General features: G+C 36.0%; 1 long non-coding RNA gene across 1 annotated transcript; it reads left to right on the top strand.

The window, feature by feature from the left end:
• The first annotated feature begins 3,639 nt into the window (after positions 1 to 3,639).
• LOC129052431 (uncharacterized) lies at positions 3,640 to 17,510 on the top strand. Its single transcript, XR_008517461.1, has 3 exons — positions 3,640 to 5,896; positions 14,737 to 14,986; positions 16,960 to 17,510. It is a non-coding gene; the product is annotated as an uncharacterized LOC129052431 (long non-coding RNA).
• Positions 17,511 to 19,993: the final 2,483 nt, after the last annotated feature.

Here is a 19,993-nt window from a genome sequence, read left to right on the forward strand (position 1 = left end):
AGTAAAGAAACAATCAGTATTCCTTTAAGCAGTGAGTGCTGCAGCTGTAGAAACACAGTGTATCTAGGAGTGTCCAGTGCAGGGCACTCTAACTAGGACTATACCAATGAGAGGAGACTCCTAGAGGAAGTGTCTTCTATGTTAAAAAGGAATTGACCAGGTAAAAATAGGACAGAAGCACTCCATGAAGGAAAAATAGGTACAAATGCTTTTGGCAATAGAGAGTGGGAAGTATTTGGGTAAAAAGAAAATACTAATCAGCTGAAGCCCCAGTGGAAGGGGGTTGGTAGAGAGAGGAAAAAGAGGTGGGCAGAATGGGGACAGGGCTCCTTGTGATGCTTGATGCTCATCCAGAGCGCCGTGGGGACCCCCCTGAAGATTTAAATGACAGTGAGTTAGTCTTTTTTTTTTTTTAACTCAAATAACCACTTTACAGACCTACTAACTATTTGTTTTAACCCAACACATGTTTTTAAGAATGACTCTAGACTCATCTTGTCTCTTACTGTATACTAGCAAATGGAAAGAGGCATAAATGAACACATTTTAAGAAAAAAAAGAAAATGACAAGCTTAATAGGGAAGACTGATCCAACATAAAGTAAGTCCACTGACACAGTAAGCGTCTTTTTAGTTGGACTTAGAACATTTTATTAATACTTTATTTAGTTATATAAGTATTTTGTATAATTTCTATCATCTCTCTGTTCCATGGATTTAACTTTATTTCTGGCTGAATCATGTCCTACAGTTAAAAGATATTTGAGTGTTTCTTTCATTACAGCATAAGAGACTTTAATCCCATAATCAGCATAATAACATGATGTTTAGGTGCTACTTTCAAAATTCATCTTTGCAAAGAACATGCAGCTGAAATTTTCCATGGTATTAGGAAATTTAAGGTAAACACATAATGTTCTCACAAAGTACTTCAATTTACTCAATTTTCCAATTTATTCATTTAGAGAGTTCAACTTGTCAATCAATAAATGGTGCAAATAAAGCCAATAACATATCTTCAATCTCGATATGAATCAGTTTCTCCAAATTACAAAATTTCTGATTCAGTGTTATAACTGCAACATAGCTTCATAAAAAAAAAACTGGAGAATATTGATGCCTTAATTTAACTTATATTTCTAATAGGACATTAGCTCCCCCTGATGAGAGGGCAACAGAAACAGTGCATCATGTAAGTACAGGGCCCCAGTCGGCTTTGTTTTAACTGAGACATTTTTAAGTGAATTTGGAGCTAAACCTAAGAATAGAAATACGTTTAAAAAATATAAGAAGGGTGAGAAATTATCTTTCTAATATAACGGTGATTTTGTAAAATAATTTATTAAACTTATAGACTAACTTTTCTAACAATCCACAGCATTTCTAGAACATTGGCAAACCATACACAAAAGGGTTGAAATATGTTAAAATTCAATATACGCGTTGCTATTATTAATCTTCTAAGCATCAAATTTCCCTAAGATCTATGTCAGTGAACAGAATAAACATTTTTATTCCAATGACTGTACTTACAGTCATCAAAATATTAAACATTAATTAATTAAGTCTTAAAAATCTCACTATTTGCAAACTCTGTTCCAGGTTAAAAAAATAAATAAATAAATAAAGAAGACTCAGTCTCTGCCCTTCAGATAGCTGAAGTGACAAACACATAAGCACAGTTACAGAACAATGTGCCCTCACAAGGGGTATGCATAGGCAATGTGAGAGCAATGTGTGAGGGTAATTTTTGTACCATTTTCTCCATTTATGTGAAGCTACATAACATTTATACTATAATTTACCTAATATTTTAAAATATTTAAATTACTTGCTTTTTATTTAAATACATTGCTTTCCGAATGAAAAGTTACTTCTCTACTCCATCATCATCACTTGCCATTAAAATAAGTAATCATATGAGTAGGCAGATAAACATTTATAATACACAATTTTGTATCTTTGAAATACCTCATTTTCTACATTTTAAAATTTGAATAAATAAATAAATATGCCTCCTTCCTTAAATGATAAGAATTAAATTCAAGATTTAACAAACAGTAAGAGAATGGAAAATTTATAAATATTTACTGTTCATTGGCCCCACACCAGCAGTGATAAAGGGCATTTGTCTATCTTGCCCCTTTGGATAAACTCAAATATAGAAAAAATGACATGTTGTGTTGCTGTATAACCAGCTCATCCTGGAAACAAACATGAAAGATCAAAACTTGCCTTCCTGATCCCCTTTTCAGGTCTTGTTCTTCTGCTGGTTCTCCTACTAGGAATGGAAAGGTAATTACCCCCATAAGTAAAGTACAAAATAGCCAAAAGATAGAGAAATATTTTTCATGACAAGGACAACCTAAGCAGAAGATTGCTGGACAAGAAATCCCTCAGCTCCTCCCCTTTTATTTAATCCTTCATGAAATTTGTTTTCTTTTTAAAACATTGTTCATAGAACAATTTTAATTTATTAAAAACAGAACATCACAAAATAATGAACTCTAACCTATTTGGAAATATACAAATACAAAATGTTTATTTCAGTCCTCTGTTGCCAGGAATAATTAATCTATAATTTTTTATCTTCCTAGATGTTTTTCTACATTTACATAAAAAGAAATATGTATATTTATATTATCTATACATACATATCTATATCAATATAGGTAGATGATATAGATACAAATATAGATATAGATGTATAGATATAGATCATGGGAATTTATGGTCAAAAATAGCTTCTATTACTTATATTCAAAGATACCTGGGGGTGCTTACTGAAAATCGTGGAACCATTTATTAAGTGGAATTTGACAAATTAGAATATTAATTTAAATTTCATTAAATGTGTATTTGGATTTTAAAATATTGCTATCTTGATCACGCAAGTCTTCCCATCTAAGATACATGGTCTAATTCAGGTCACGTTTTTTGTCCTTTCTGAGAATTTTAGAGGTTTCCTTATGTTAGGAACTTTAACATTTTCCTGGGGATTTCATAGTTCTTGTTGGTTCTTCAAATGTAACTTAATTTCCTTTTCATATTTTAAAGCTTATTACTGGTATAAAGAAAGGACTAATATTTTTATGTATTTATCACATAGACAGCAGTATTGTAACCTCATTCACTAATTTTAATAGTTTTAATTTTTTTAATTTTCTAGGAATATATACATGTTTTTAAAGTAAATTTGTTTCTTTTTCCTAATATTTAATGTTGCTTTGATTTTCACTTAATGAATTTGGTAGCTTATCTGATCCATTGGTAACTAAACATAAATGAAAAAATCTACGCAATTTCTTTAAACATATGACATGGATTTTCAATACTGCCTGGCAATCCCATTTCATTTCTTCAGTTCGTCTCTCCCTAGTCTTTCAGACGATTATTGCATACAGACATATCTATTCTCCAACATCTCACCTTTCTAATTTTTAAGTGATAACTTTGATTCATATTTTAATAAGAAAATATCAATATTTCATAAGATAGTTATAAAATATCTACCAAATATCGAATATTTATAAAAATCTGAACATTTATAAAATATCCACCAAAGCTCTTCCAGCTATCCCCAAACATTACTGTGTCCACTTTTCTTCCCATTACCTTTTTTTTTTCTTTTTTTGAGACAGAGTCTCGCTCTGTTGCCAGGCTGGAGTGCGGTGGCACGATCTTGGCTCACCGCAACCTTGCAACCTTTGCCTCTCAGGTTCAAGCTATTCTCCTGCCTCAGCCTCCCGAGTAGCTGGGACTACAGGCGTGTGCCACCAAGCCCAGCTAATGTTTGTTTTCTGTTTTGTTTTGTTTTGTTTTTGTATTTTTAGTAGAGATGGGGTTTCACCATGTTGGCCAGGATGGTCTCGATCTCTGCCCACCTCAGCCTCCTAAAGTGCTAGGATACAGATGTGAACCACCATGCCCGGCCCCCATTCTCTCTTAAAACTACTCTAATCAGGATTTCATCCCTACTGCTGCATGAAACCCCTCTCATCAAGAATATCCAAACCTCCCTGGTTTACTTTAAATACTTCTTAATCCTCACCTTTCTTGACCCTCAGCAGCATCGTATGCAGTTGAATGCTCCCTCCTCTTGGCCTATTGTCTCCGCTTTGTGTCAGACACGCCACTCTCAGCACTCTTTCCTTCTACTTGCCTGCCTTTTCCTTCTCAGTCTTCTTTGCTAGCCCTTTGTCTTCTCCCTGTCCTCTAAATATTGGTGTATCCCAGAGCTCAGTCTATATCCCTCTCTCTCCTCTTTCCTACACACTCTCATTTTCCAGATGGTCTCATGTAGTCCTTGGCTTTAAATACCTACATTTATATCTTCAATCCCAAATTTGCCTCTGAGATGCAGAATCATATGTACAATTGCCTGCTCTGCATTTAAGCGTGGATACCTAATTGATAACTAACTATAAGCTGTCCAAAACAGGATTCCAGATTTGACCCTCTTCCCAATCACATATATATGTCTGTGTTGTGTAGATAGATAGATAAATACGCAAGGCACACAAAGTCTGACCACTCTTACCACAACCATCTCTACTTTTCCACAATAACCCCCAATTGATCTCCTTGCTTCTACTCTTCCCTTTCTATAGCAGCCAGTGTGATCTTTTAAAAATACAAATAAAATCATATTATGTCCCCAGACTGCCCTTCCCATTAAACATAAAATAAAATACAAAGTCTTCTTACGGCCCGTAATGGTCCACATGTACCTTTCTCCCATCCTGTACCTCATTAAGCTCATTCCCTACCTCTCTTGCTCACAGTGAAGACTACACTGGCTTTGTTGCTATTTCTAGACAAATAAAGTTCACTCCTAGTTCTGGGCCTCTGTGTTCACCATCTCTTTTTCTTGAAAATACTTCCCCCAATTATATTCATGGCTCACTCCCTCACTTTGGTTGGGTCTATATACTTAATTGTCACATCAAAGAGGAGGCCTTTCTGGTCATGCTTTCTAAAGTGCATTCCCCACATTATCATTCTGTGTTACTTTTCATCATGGCCCTCATCACTTCCATAAGGCACTCATTATTATCTTATTATCATCTCTCTCTTTATTAGAATACAGTTTCTCTGAAAACACAAATTTCCCATCTTGGTCACCATCATATTCTTATCACCAAGAACATTAAATGGCAGATAGTAGTCAATCAATAAATGAGTGTTCAATGATGAGAAAGTGTTTAAAACTAAGTTGAATAAAATTGGTAATACAAAAATTGATAATACTACTACTATTTCTGTCTTTAGCTAACTCCCATACAATTTCCCTTGCTGGGTTTTGTTTTATTCCTATTTAATTTATTTACAGTATTGTTAGTAACAGTCTCCTTGCTTCTATTCTGTTAAGTTTCCTGAAATACTCTTGCAGCCCCTATTTATAGGATAAAATTAGTTTTCTCCTTTACCTTCACATTTAAATATATTGGAAATTTTTGTTATCTCACCCTTATATTGTAGGAATAAATTGTTCTTGTCCATAAATATTTATCTTTATGGCATCTGGCTTTATTGCTAATTTACCAATTGATGTCATTTTCTTCTTAACCCTCTTCAAGAGAGCTATTAAATGTGGAAATAAAATGATATGGTTTGGCTGTGTCCCCACACAAATCTCATCTTGAATTATAGTTCCCATAATCCCCACATGTCATAAGAGAGACCCAGTGGGAGGTAACAGAATCATGGGGGTGGTTACCCTCATGCTGTTCTCCTGATAGTCAAAGAGTTCTCATGAGATCTGATGGTTTTATAAGAGGCTTTTCCCCCTTTTGCTCGGCACTTCTCCTTGCTGCCACCATGTGAGGAAGGGCGTGTTTGCCTCCCCTTCCACCATGATTATAAGTTTCCTGAGGCCTTCCCAACCATGCTGAACTGTGAGTCAATTAGACCTCTTTCCTTTATAAATTACCGAGTCTCAGGTATGTCTTTATTAGTGGCATGAGAACAGACTAATACATTACAACATCCTATTTCTTAGGAGGTTTCCCAGGAGAGTGTTGATTCTTAGGCATTTTATTCATTTCAGTAAAACTAATTTATTAAATAGGTAATTTTAAAATATCTGAACTAATATCTGTATATTGAATATCTAATCTAAAAATAGCTACCTTTCTAAATTGGCCATATAAATAATTTCATCTAACAGACAATAGTCTTTCTAGGTCACATGATCTGATTTGGGATTCAAAAAAACAATGTCAGATATTGCAACTATATCATGGCAGCCAGCAAACAAAGTTCACATTCCATCCTTGTATTTGGACAGAGCTCAAACTACATAACTGAGACCTCAGAGCTGAGATATATCAAAGACCATGGATTTGAGTCCAGATTAACATGCTCTGCTCAAGCATCCTCATGATTTAAGGATTATTTTTATATTACAAAAGACCCCATTTTTCTTTAGCAAATATACCATAAGTCATATTTAAAGAAAGGTACATAGAGCTAGGTGGATGTTTACAAGACCCCTTTGAGTTAAATCCAAAATTATTAGCCTTTCTGCTGTATGCTTATAAATGAAGCATAGCGCAACATAATAGCTAGATTGACCACAATTAGGTCCCTGAATTAAAGGCAAGAAATAAGACATTTTGACAGCTCTGGAACATTGCATTTCACGGGGCTCAGTGCACAGCTAGGTAACACAGGTGTTCCTGTAACTGCAGTACAATGGGAAAATTCAGTGCTTAATTGCCTTCAGATTTTCTCATGTGATGGATATAAAATCAAGTGCCGGCATTGTCTCCCCGCCATTAAGTGAAATACAACTAAAAACATTTTGGAGTTTAACTGTCCTAAACAAAAATAAGAGTACATGTTGGGCTTCTTTCTCAGGCAGTCATAGTTTCTGTAACTATATACCTGTTTTTTCACAAATATAGAAAAAAATCCTTTAAGCAACCTGGTTGACAAAATGCTTTAAAAAATATTTTAAGAGCCGGGGTTTACATCATCAGTAATATCCTCCCTTTCTCATATTAAAACAGTGCATCCAAAGTCTGCCATTTCCTTAGCAAGGCTGGGAAAATAATCTTTAAGAATGTGCCAAGATGAAAAGAAGTGTGGTTATTTTTGTTACTTCTTTCACCAGAAGAAAGAGGAGGAGGATGAAAATGAGGAGGAGTAGGAAAATGCTGCATTTTGTAGCAAATTGTGAACGTTATATTTACAAACCACACATCACTTTATATTCTGGGATAAAGAGCAGTTGTCACTGAGGGATTTCTGGAAATATGGACTGAATCCCAAGAGTGGCTCTGGAAAATACTGGGAAGACAGCAGATGAAAATTTCTACTGTGAGGAGAATGTAAATGACACTGTGAAAATGCCAGATGTAGACAGACATATCCTCTACTGAAGAGCATCTGCCTGGGGAGAAGACAGGGAGCTTCATTTGAGCACAGTGAGGCAGCTATAAGCACTCATAGCCACTTCTCCTTCCAGCTGGCCATACTGAGAAAAACTCAAGACTGAGCTCCATTGAACCATTTGCATCCACCCAAACGAATAGCAGGAAGACTAACTCCATGCAGGAGCCCCTGGGCTTTCATGGTTCACATTCATAAATCCCAAGGATTCAGAGCAACATTCTTTAATGTACTGGGGAAAATATTATTCTCAAACATACTCAACAATAATGTTGTAAAACATATGGCTAATGAATGCATTGTCCTGATTATCTACAGGAACTTGTAAGACAGTTCTTCAGGTAGCCTTGGACAGACCCAGTTCTCCCCATTTTCTCACTTGCAGTTCTCAAGAATAACCATAGAACGTGCAAGGAATGCAACATCTTGAGGTAGAAGGAAACTGGCCAGAACATCCTGGGCTCTGTTCCAGTCTCCCACCCTTGAACAGGATGTCCTTCGATGCTTTATCACAGCAAGTCACATGACCCTGAAGTGTATAATCCTGCAGAGGCAGCTTTTCAGGCTTCCTCATGCGCAATGCAAGCAGGGCATATGCACTCAAGACTCCATCCATCCCAGGCAGCTTTCCTGAGCCTTGAGCGACTGACTCTCAATGAGTCCTTGGTTTCTGTTATCCCTTGCTGCCCATCTGTAAGTAATAAACCCGCTCCATGCAGCTTGTTGCATACAAGAACATTTTGTCTCACTGGACTCGAACAAGTTGTTAGCCAGTGCACAGTGGACCTGCTTCACAGAATGCGAAGAGTCCAGGGCTTGGGGGTGATGTTTAGGTTGTAACAAAGCCATAAAGCACAGGTGATTGTCCATGGCAATAAAGACTATGTCTTAACATTTTACAGCTATTACAGACATAAATTGGAACAGAATCTATATCTGACCCTTTAAGGGGCACCTATGTGAAGCCATTTGCTGCTGAGGGCAGCTTTATACTTTAACTAAAAAGTCAAAGAAAATTCATCATTTCCTTTTGATTTCTGGAGCCAACATCGTTCTCCTACTCAGATGCTCTTCCCAGAAGGCATCATCTGTAACTTGTGATCTGTGAACTGTACATGACAGGCAAACTGAATTCTCTTTAGAATTATCTCTTTTCGGAGGGGAAGATCAGTAATGACCAAATGAGTAATGGTTTGTTGCAAGAAGCACCCTGCTACCTCACGCTAATGATTAAATTTGTAATTTTTCCTTGTCTGTGGCCACTAACTATTCATAATTCTGAACCATATCTTTAGAATAACCTCTATAGTGGAATTCTTTTATTGCCAATTGTTGTTTTGTTGATTTTGGCCCACAGAAGCAGATCATAGCGGAAGACAGAATGCCACCTGAGGCAGGACCCAGTCCAAGACAAACTAGAATGTTTACTTAAGACCTTGCATAAACTAGAATGTTTACTTAAAACACTCCATTATTTTTTGCTTTTTGTTTGTTTGTTTTTGAGATTGAGTCTCACTCTGTCAAGAAAGGACAGATGCTGGCAAGGTTGAGGAGAAATAGGAAAGCTTTTACACTGTTAGTGGGAATGTAAATTAGTTCAACCGTTGTGGAAGACAATGTGGTGATTCCTCAACGATTTAGAACTGGAAATACCACTTGACCCAGCAATCCTATTATTGGGTATATATCCAAAGGAATATAAATCATTCCATTATAAAGACACATGCACGCATATGTTCATTGCAGCACTACTCACAATAGCAAAGACATGGAATCAATCCAAATGCCCATCAGTGATAGACTAGATAAAGAAAATATGGTACGTATACACAACGGAATACTATGCAGCCATAAAAAGGACCAAGATCATGTCCTTTGCAAGGACATGGATGAAGCTAGAAGCCACTATCCTCAGCAAACTAACACAGGAACAGAAAGCCAAACACCACGTGTTCTCACTTATAAGTGGGAGCTGAACAATGAGAACATATGGACACAAGGAGGGGAACAACACACCCTGGGGCCTATAAGGGGAGCAGGAAAAAAAGCATTAGAGAAAAGAGTGAAATGCATGCTGGGCTTAATACCCAGGTGATGAGTTGATAGGTGCAGCAAACCACCATGGCACATGTTTACCTGTGTAACAAACCTGCACATCTTGTACATGTACCCCCGACCTTAAAAAAAGTAAAGTAAAATAAAATAAAACACTCCATTAGCATGGAATTCAACAAGCTGAGAATTTTAAAGAGACAATTATAATACAAAAGAGATGGAAAACTATGTTGTATCTCTACTGTTCAGTAATCACCAGAGGCACCCAAAGACAGAAGCTGATCCCTTACTGTGGCGCTTAAAATGGTCCACAACTCAACCCTCTAGTCATTCCTGACATGAACATTAGCCAGACCAGTCTTTGCATAATTCCTCAAGTTCCCCAGTGGTAGAATGGCAACTACTTTTTCCCCACTCCTGATTTTGCCTTCCACATGAAGGGAACTCTTCTAGCTACAAGAATCCCAGCCTTTCCTCACCCTTTTGCTCATTCCTTTTCCTTACAATGAGGAATAATGTATTGATTGCTGAGATTAGAAGGAGTAATCAGCGAGCCACAGTCCAGCTCCTTTCTGCTACCTGCAGAGCACATACTTTTTCCTCTTTTATCCCATACCTTAAATTTCAAAGGGCCCTGCCCCTATGTGAAGTGGTAGTGGAGTGGACTGGGATGGAGTGGGAACACTTATCTTTGCTGACTCATTTGGGGATTTTAGTTTTAGAAAACCCTTGACCACACAAGGGACATTTTGTTCCTCTGTGCTTTACTGCTGTCTTACTTTTCAGTTGGGTCAGAACACACAGAAAAAGTAGGGATGCTATTTTGAGGTCACCTCAAAGACCACAAGACTATATTTGTTCACAACTTCTTGTTCCAGGAGTTTCTGCCATCTGGAAGGTACTTTCTCATTCTTTTCACCTTTTCCAAATGTATGCACCATTCAAGCTATTTTTCGAGTCTTAACTTCAACCACAAAATGTTCCACAAAGCAGCTGTGATATTTAAATAATGTAACATGTGTGAAAGCATTGTGTCTGGGGCAGTAGGTATATACTAGGTGTGACTTTTCTTTTTCCTTCTTAGTCACTCAAGTCTATATTAATTTTCACCATACACTGCTGGTTTGAGTACCAAGAGGTGCAAATATCTAGAAATCAGTGAGATGTTATATCTAAAGAGCCATAAAATTAACCATGCCCTTTGAGCCAAAGTTCCACTTCTGAGAATGTATGCTGAGTTAAAGGTGAAACTGGCAAATATTTATACCCCAAGATATATGTTATATTGTGATCAATAAGGAAATGACTAAGTAAATTGTGGCACAGACATATAATGGATTATTTTGCAGCTTTTAAGATTATACTAGCAAGTTTTTAAAGATAACACAAAGTATTTCTATACTTCTGCATGATCTTACCTCAGTGGTAATCATTCCTTCTCCTGAAAAATAATATAGAGCTTTATTTTTCACTCTCTTTTCTGTGTCATTCTTCAACATTATACTTTAAGAGGATTTTTTCACTATTTTCTATCATTATAATCATTATCATTGTTATCTTCTTAAAACACAAAACCATATGTGCTGATGTTACAGGTGTTGCAGTATGAGGATATTCTCTAGAGGTTTACAATACAAATTATGCAATCACATCACACAGTAAAAACTCAATATGTATTTGTGAAGTAGTTGAGTGAATGACCTGGACTAATGTATGTATTAATAATAAAGGTACCGGTGTCAAGTTCATATTTATGCACTACCTGAGTAAATAAATGAATGATTAGTGAATCATCTCTGCTCTCTAATTATATATCAATCATTCATTTTGTTTTTCACTTTATTCCAGAAGATGCTAATTTCCTGTCCATTTCCCCAATACTTCTCATATGTTCATTTTTGAAACAGGAAATAATCATTCCCTTACCACTCACGATGCCCTCGGCAACACTGACTCTAAAGTATGAAACAGAACACAATTTCAAAATGAAGCAGGCAATCAGGAAAGCACCAGGTCATGACCATAAAAAACATTCATTCTCCCACTTCACTATAGCCGCACCACACCATTAATATATACGAAGTGCAAAAAATGTTCTCCTTATTGCTTCTTGCAATTGGAACTGATAGATCATTTACCTCCAAAAACTTTACATAAGTCTGTTCTCAAGTCAAGGTTTTAGATAACCAGTTTCTTTTCTTAGACAGAGTTCACATAAACAAAATAATCGCCCCCAAGTAGCTTTGTCTCAGATGTATTATGAGACAGGTATTAAGAAACTAACGTATAAGTATTAAAATACTGAACAAGCGAATCAAATTTGCCATAAATCTCCCTGTTTAAAAAATGTCAACACTTTTATGATTCACTTTAACTGTAGTGGTATCAAGTTGGCATTCCTCTTAGATGCTCTTACTCCTTTCATATTACGGTAAGTGACTGATGATATGTATCAAGAATCAGACCATGTTGTAAAAACATACACACAAGTACGATAATAAATTTTATTTTTTTGTAATTACGAAATACTACTCTGTTTTTTAATCTTTTTTTGTTTTTTATTTTGAGACAGAGTCTTGCTCTGTTCCCTAGGCTGGAGTGCAATGGCACAGTCTTGGCTCCCTGCAACCTCCGCCTCCTGGGTCTATTTTTTAATCTTACTTGAACCTCGTTATGTTATTAACCTCCCTTTCAAATCTAAGAAAGTATCTTTAAAATGGTATATTGACCATGAACAATATGTAAATGCTAAGGCCTATATGATGTTGTCTGGAGTCCCCTGCTGTCATGCAGATGTCGCAGTGATTGGCTTCCTGCTCCCAGGTCAGATTTGCTCTACCCTGAGGCTAATCTGTCCTTGTTAACTTCACACACTGTCCTGTGTAGAACCACATTCTTCATTAACATCTAATTTCCTAGAAAATTTTTCTTCAGATAAAGAGCACTTCCTGGAATATCGGGGCACCCGAATGAGCCGGCATTTTCTACATCTTCAGGGCCTTGTAAAGCTTAAGATAACTCTGACAAATCACCTTAAATGTTTGTTGCTGAATTACAAGAAAATTTAGTGTGCAAGAAGAACAGTTTCCAGATTTTAATCCATGCATTAATCCATTAAAACACCTTCGACTTCTGAGGACCCTTTAAAATATGAGGAGCTGACTGAGAATTGTGAATTGTATGCATATTCTAAACTTTAAAAAAGCTATTGACAAGATTTTCTTGATGAATAATTTTTCCATGACTGCATCATTCTTTCCAAAGCAGAAAAATTTTTAGGTTAGCATTTTTAATACTAAGTATTAGACCCTGAACATTTTATTTGTTCCATATGGTATTCTGGACTTACTGTGTCTTTGAGGAATTTGTGCTTCAAGCAGAGTGGGCTGAAACAGAAAAATATCACCTTCGAAATAGGACTGATACTAACCAAATTCATGGAAGGATATGTAAGCCAGATGCCAACTTGATCATTTGCATTGAGAATTTCAACTACTAAGGAAAGCAAATTCTCATATCCACTATGTAGTATATTGTTTACCTGTGTGCATAAATATCTACCCTGAAAGACAAATTGTTATCAAAAGATTGTTTGATGAGTATGGACACAGAGAAATTAGAATGAGCTGTGTGATCTTTATGTTGATTTCCTCAGGCATTGACCACCAAATGTAACTTTTTATAGGCAGATTCTTGGGTTTCTGAGTCAGAGCCTTCTTTCTGACTCAAATATTAGAGGCCTACTGAAAAGTTATTATTGTATTTTACTTTCAAAATCAGTCCTCAATTTTCTTTCAAATAGAGAATAATGCAATGTATTAAATTTGGGGTATTTTTAATTTGTTGGTTTGGTTGAGGTTTAATTTTTATAGATCTTCTCTGACTAAATGCATTCTTGCTGTACCTTGAAATACTATATCTTTTTATTAGTAATTATTTTGGAATTTTTCTGTAGATGGTTGAATTTTTGTATTGTATCAGTAGTTCTTAATTGATTTTATATCTCAGATACCCTTAAAGATATAATAACATTACAGATCATTTTCCCAGAAAAACAAATATAGTAAATGCATACAAAATTTTGCATACTCCTCAAGTGTTTGATAGCGATACAAAAGTTAATTCATGTACTGCGCATTTGTCAAACTTGAGCTATTTTATCTGTCCAGACCATATCATACTTATACTTCTATTTTCAGAATGAGACAAAATTTTAGAGACACAAAAAGGCAAACATGCAACTCAACTTTTACATAATTTGCCAAATGCAGTGCCAGGCCAATGCCTGGATGTCATCTGAAGGTAGCAGATTTGGTCAGAGAAGGTGCCAGGCCTAAGCTGCAGAGCTGGCTTTGAGGATGGGGGTGGGCAAGCAACAGAGGATTTTATCTGCGGCTGATCTTAATCCTCTGAATAAAGCATAAGTTTTGGTCTTGATGACTCATGTACCTTAGGGCTCTATGGACCAGGAAGGGCAGATTTCACTCAATTTTATATAAAAATAGAAGCAAACAGATGTAATCTCCAAACAGAGTTCCTATTAAAGACAGTCAGTAGACAGTATATGTTCTCTTTCCCTGTTGTAGTAATACAGCCTGTTTTTGGAAAGAACACAAAAAACTTGATTTACTTTGTTTAGGAAAAATAAGCAACAGTTACATCCCATTTTCTTCCCAGAAAATGGTGGTTTCAGTCCTAGGAGATGTTCTAAGGTCTTCACAATAGCTGCTACTTTTCTTAATTTCACACAGAGTAGACATAATTTCAAGTTTGGGAAATACCTTATTGTCATCCTTATACTTAATTTTACTCTTTATTAAAAAAAAACGGTAATATGTACATATGGTGTGTTATTTCCAAATGGATAAAATAATAGCTCTCAGATGCTTCATATAATTCAATGAAGTAATAATAAAATATATATTTCTCTTAAATAGAACAACACAAGCCTTGGTGATGATCATGGTGTATAGGGCAATGAGACAGATTGGTAGGTTATTTGTAAATGCTTTTTAGAGGGCATTATGCTGGGTTTCTCTGCCTCCATATTTCCCATCACAGTATCTTATTTGTAGATTTGTGTATTGATTTATACTGGAGTGTATTTTATCATTTGTGTCTACATCTGACCATCTGTTTGCCTGCTAATTCTGTAGCCATTCTTTCTTTCACAGGGTCAGAAAGCTATATATACTCTTTCCATTTCACATTTTTACTGAGTCGGGCTTGTTATCTTTTAAATTTTGATTTGCTTTTCTTCCTTTTTTTTTTTTTTTTGTTAAGACAGGGTCTCATTCTGTCACTCGGGCTGGCATGCAGTGGCATGATCTTGGCTCACTGCAGCCTCGACCTCCTGGGCTCAAGGGATCCCCTCATCTCAGCCTCCTGAGTAGCAGAGACTACAGGCATGCACCACCACAGCCAGCTAATTTTTTTTTCGGTAGAGACAGGGTCTCACTAGGTTGCCCATGCTGGTCTCGAACTCCCAGGATCAAGCAAACCTCCCATCTTGGCCTCCCAAAGTGCTAGTATTACAGGTGAGAGCCACCATGCTCAGTCTTTCTTCTCTTCCTTTTAACCTAGTAGTAGACCTAGCATCCTTTAGGACTCTGGTATTATTAAAGCATTAATTAGTTTTTGTTGGGGAGTTGTAGAGAAATCTGTTCACTTTTATGTTTGCTTGTCTACATTTCTATTAGATTGAACTACAGGAAATTGCCATTTTTGGGTAAAATATGGTCAAATGTTGGCAATTTAAGATGGCTCACCTATAATTTGTTATGTAGACTTGAAAAAAAATTGGAGAACTTTGTGAGACAAATGTCAGCAAAATGCTTAACACATAAGGGCTTTTTACATGCTATGTATTACCACTATTATATAAAACAATTCAGTGCTATCTATAAAGAGTCTGATGAATGACAGCTATTCTCAAGTGTGTTTGTGCAACACTCAAGTAGCCACTTTATAGTGAGACCTCTGGGGATGCAATTTTAACATTCCATAGTCATTTTAAATTCATTTTTAAATTGCCAAGTTTGGGTGTTTTTCATCTTTGGCCGACTTGTTCTATTCTGTCTACACATAGTTGTATTCACAAACTGTTATCCTCTTTACAATAACATCCTGCAGGAGCATATAAGTCCTTAAGAGCAAAAGATAGAAGAAAATGTAAAGATCTAGACATATTAAGTGTTTTAAAATATCATGCTGCAAATGTATCAAATATTTTAGTTTATCATTATTTCTGTTCAAATTGTGTGGATCAAATCTAAAGGCTAAATCCATTTCAAATCCTTTTTGAACTATCCCCATGTTCTTAACCTATCTCAATGTCATTACGATTTTTTTTAAGAAAAATAAGTCTCAAAGAAAAATACAGACAAGGAGCAGAATAACTGGTTTTGTCATTGGACTCATGATCATTTCTCCCATTATGATCAGTTTCAGGCCTTAAGTTCAAGAACAGTATTTATGTTGGGAGTTGATTTAGGCAAATTTTCGTTCAAAGGATAAACTAATTTAAGAGCCAAACAAAGGGTTTGCTAAATTAATTGCTAACTCATTTTTCTAAATTTGAAGCTTCAATGATTGCTTCTGTTAATGCAACATTGTCCTAGAGTACGGGCAGCTTTTGTAGCACTCTTGTCATTGCCATAATTAATTCTCACTTGGAGCAAGTACAACATTCATCACATTTTAGACAGTGCTCCAGCATACTGTGTCAGAACAGAAGGAAGGCGGTGATTGACAAAATGTTTATGTGACAGATACATTCACCATATAAATACACATCTGATGAACTTGAAAATTAGCTTGCTGTTTGGAACAGTCATGCATATTTTAAAGACCAACTTCACAGAAATGCTATTTTCCACTGCTCATTTCAGCTAAAAAGAGTAGTAACATAATGCTCATATGCCAAAACAAAATGACTTATTTTATTCAGCCATTTCAAACAACTGATGGCAGGAAATAGCAGGAAACTTAAGGCCAGGCCACTTAAATTCCCGTAATAGGCAAGGAGTGCTTTTTTTTTCAATTAAGGAGAAAGCCAAACATTTTTGTCCAATACTAATATTCTTTGGCAATTTTTACTGAATCTTAGATGTTACTTTTTGTCATTTTAAATATGCATACTTATTTTTGACTATCTTAGTCTTCAGAATTAACAATGCACACACACAGTAATTAGCTGAGCTCTATCTCCAGTTCACCTGCTCCTTAGTTTCCAGTCATAAATTTTGTCTCTTCTCTCTACTTTCCCATTACACTTCCCAGAGGCTGGCTCCACTCTTTTCTGCTACCTTATGCAATGCTAAGCAATTCTGCTTCTTAATCCTGGTTATCAATTAACTACTGCTGTGTAACAAACAATCTCAGCAATAAGTGGTTTAAAATAATAGCCACTGTTGTTTAAGAATCTGTAGGTCGGCTGGGTGGTTCTGCTTATGTTTGTGCAGGTCAGCTGGGGCCTGGCTGTTCTAATATATCTTCACTCTTATGTCAGGTGAATGATTGAGGCAACAGGAGCGACAGGGCCTCATGACTCTTGGCATCCAGAAGGCTGCTGTGGGCTCTCTCTCATAGCAGCTAGGAACAGAGGGAACAGAAGCTTGAAAGGCTGCCTGAGGCCTAGACCTAGAATTGGACCAGTGCAATTCTGCCACCTTCTTTTAAACAAAGCAAGTTACAAGGCTAGCCTAAATCCAAGAAGGAAAATAGGCTTCACCTCTTGAGAAAAGAAGCTGCAATGTCACACTGCAAAGTGCATGATAAATAAGAACTGAACTAGAAACTTCTGTAATTACTCAATCACGCTCCTCCACCATTATTCCAAAAATATTTGTTCTACACTTCTTTTCAATGTCCATACCCCGATGAAGCCAAATGAAGTTTGTTGACCAACTTACTTACAACTTACAACCAGCAGAGAAAGCCAGGTTAGAATCCAAAGTCAAGGAGCAAGACAAAAGAGAGAGATTGTCATAATCCCAGTTTATTATGTGTGTCTTCAGTGTCAACAAGACCAAAGTAAAGCTTCTCTATGCTACCAGCTTTGAAATGAGAATTCTGTTCCCTTTATGTTTGCTTGTCTATACTTCTATCAGATTGAACTACATGAAATTGCCATTTTTTTTTGGTAAAATATGGTCAAACGTTGGCAATTTAAGATGTCTTACCTGTAATTTGTAAAGTAGACTTGAAAAAAAATGTAGACTTGAAAAAAAAAATCATACTTTGATTCTTTGGGAAATGATGGGAAGTTTTTAGAATAACCACACACAGACATTTTTAAATAAAAGCAATTTCTTTTTTAAAAAATCCTTCTAGTTTTTAAAGGATTCATTGGCTCATGGAATTGAACATGAATGGAAATTTAATGTAGAGAGGAAAATACAGCATGGATTTTGACATGACACAAAACTAAATTCGAATTTCACTTCTGCAAAATTTAATACCATGTGACTTTGACCTAATTGTTCGGCCACTCCAGCCTTACTTCTCACCTGCCTTACAGACTCATTATGAGAACAAACATGTTGTATTATATGAAAGTCAATACACATGGCAAATGTTAATCATATTTTTATTTATTTAATGCATTACTTTACACTCTCACAGAAATGAGAAATGAAGGGGACAGGGCAAAGCCAGGAAAACTTAGCCCAGAGCTCTTCCACCTAACAGGGAGTCTTAGAACTATAATTTATGCTTTTTAAGAAAAATAACTCACTTGCTAAAAATAGAATTTTGAAGTTAACATTCTTCTTCAAAATTATCAAATACATTTAAAAAGTTCCATTAAGTAATATCACTTCTCCAAACATGTTTGTATGCATGAACTCTTCAAGCATTTTATTTGATTCAACTACATTCTTTAATATACCACAAAGAATATGTCCAACAAAAATACTGCTTCAATCAAACCTGTCTGATAAATAAACAGTTTGTATATTTGCATTTGTTAGGATATCTGTTAGTCATAGACTCCTGAAACCTTTGATAAGCCATGAAAAAAGTGTACTGACAACTCAACATATGTGGTCAAAATAAATAAATAAGCAATGCTTTAGTTTTTCTGGAGGATTGTTTCGTTACATGGGAGAAGAAAACGAATCCCTACACCACTTAAAAGAAAGTATGCTTGCATCTTCAGTACTCAAAAGGAAAAAAACAAATCATTGTTTTACAAAGTTGAAAGGCATCTTTTACCATTTCACAGAAATCTCAAACATTCACATCCCTAGAGTCCCAGTTAATGTCATGTAGTTCATATGTATTTTGAGGTGGTTATATACTTTATTCATAAGATTCTTTTATTTATTTCAAAGAATTTATTTGTACATTGTTTACCTTCTTTGCCAAGTTCAGTGATACACTGTGATGCCTTTTCTTGGTGGGCAGAGGAAAAAATGCATTTCTGGAGAAATTGTGGTTTAGAACTAGTTTTCAGGGTGGCAGCCCCCAAGAGGAAAACTGGCTAAAAAGGATCAACAATCTTTAATTCTATCACAAGTGTAATCTTGTAATGAGACCTGAAAATTTCATTTTTGTTAATAGAAAGAGAACCAGCATGAAATGTAGTGAACAAAGCATTTCCACTGGCTGCTAACACAGCCACACCGAGTCATCACAGACTCAGCGCAAAAAAAATTGATTTAATTATATTGAAGAGAAAGGGATGGGGATAGACTGAATCAGCACAGTCAGCCAAATGCAAACAAGGCACACAACTCAAAACTGCTGTTGGGAATGCATTATGCTTTAAGTGTGGAGCTGAAGTGTTCATCTCTGACTGTTTCGTTCTCAGGAACATCTCTGACTGTTCCATTCTAATAGGCAGCAATTCCAGTCTTACTGAAAAGCAGTTCTCCCTTGCAAGATATCTGACCCATTTTTCCAATGATTTCTCTGCTGCGCAGCCATAATTTACCAACAAATAAGCCAATTAAGCCAATTAAGTGGTGTGTTCACTCCTTTGGGTCACTTCCTAATGAGTCTAAAAACCCATTTGCTATGATTCGAAAGTTTTTGTGCCCCCAAAATTCATATGTTGAAACCCTAATTCCCAAGGTGACTGTATTAAGATGTGGGGCCTTTGGAGGTGAATATCATGAGATATTCATGAGATATCATGAGGTATTCATGAGATACCATGACATATATCATGAGAATAGAGCCCTCATGAATTAAATTAGTTCCCTTATGAAAGAGACCCAGTGAAGCTTATTTGCCCCTTCTACCATGTGAGAACACACTAAGAAGACGCCATGTAAGAATCAGGAGATGGGCCATTCCAGACACTGAACCTGCAAGCACCTTGATTTTGGACTTCCCAGACTACAAAACTGTGAGAAATAAATTTCTGTTGTTCATGAGTTATCCAGTTTATGGTATTTTTCTATAGCAGTCCAAATGGACTAAAGCATCATTCTTGTGAATTAATCTAAAACACCCTCTCTCCAAGAACATTGCCCAAATACACATGGAGTCTACTCTGATCTGTTTTCATTAGGGATCATGTCATTATCAAATTGTAA

This window comes from Pongo abelii, chromosome 22 (genome assembly GCF_028885655.2).
Source record: "Pongo abelii isolate AG06213 chromosome 22, NHGRI_mPonAbe1-v2.0_pri, whole genome shotgun sequence".
Taxonomy (NCBI): Eukaryota; Metazoa; Chordata; class Mammalia; order Primates; family Hominidae; genus Pongo; species Pongo abelii.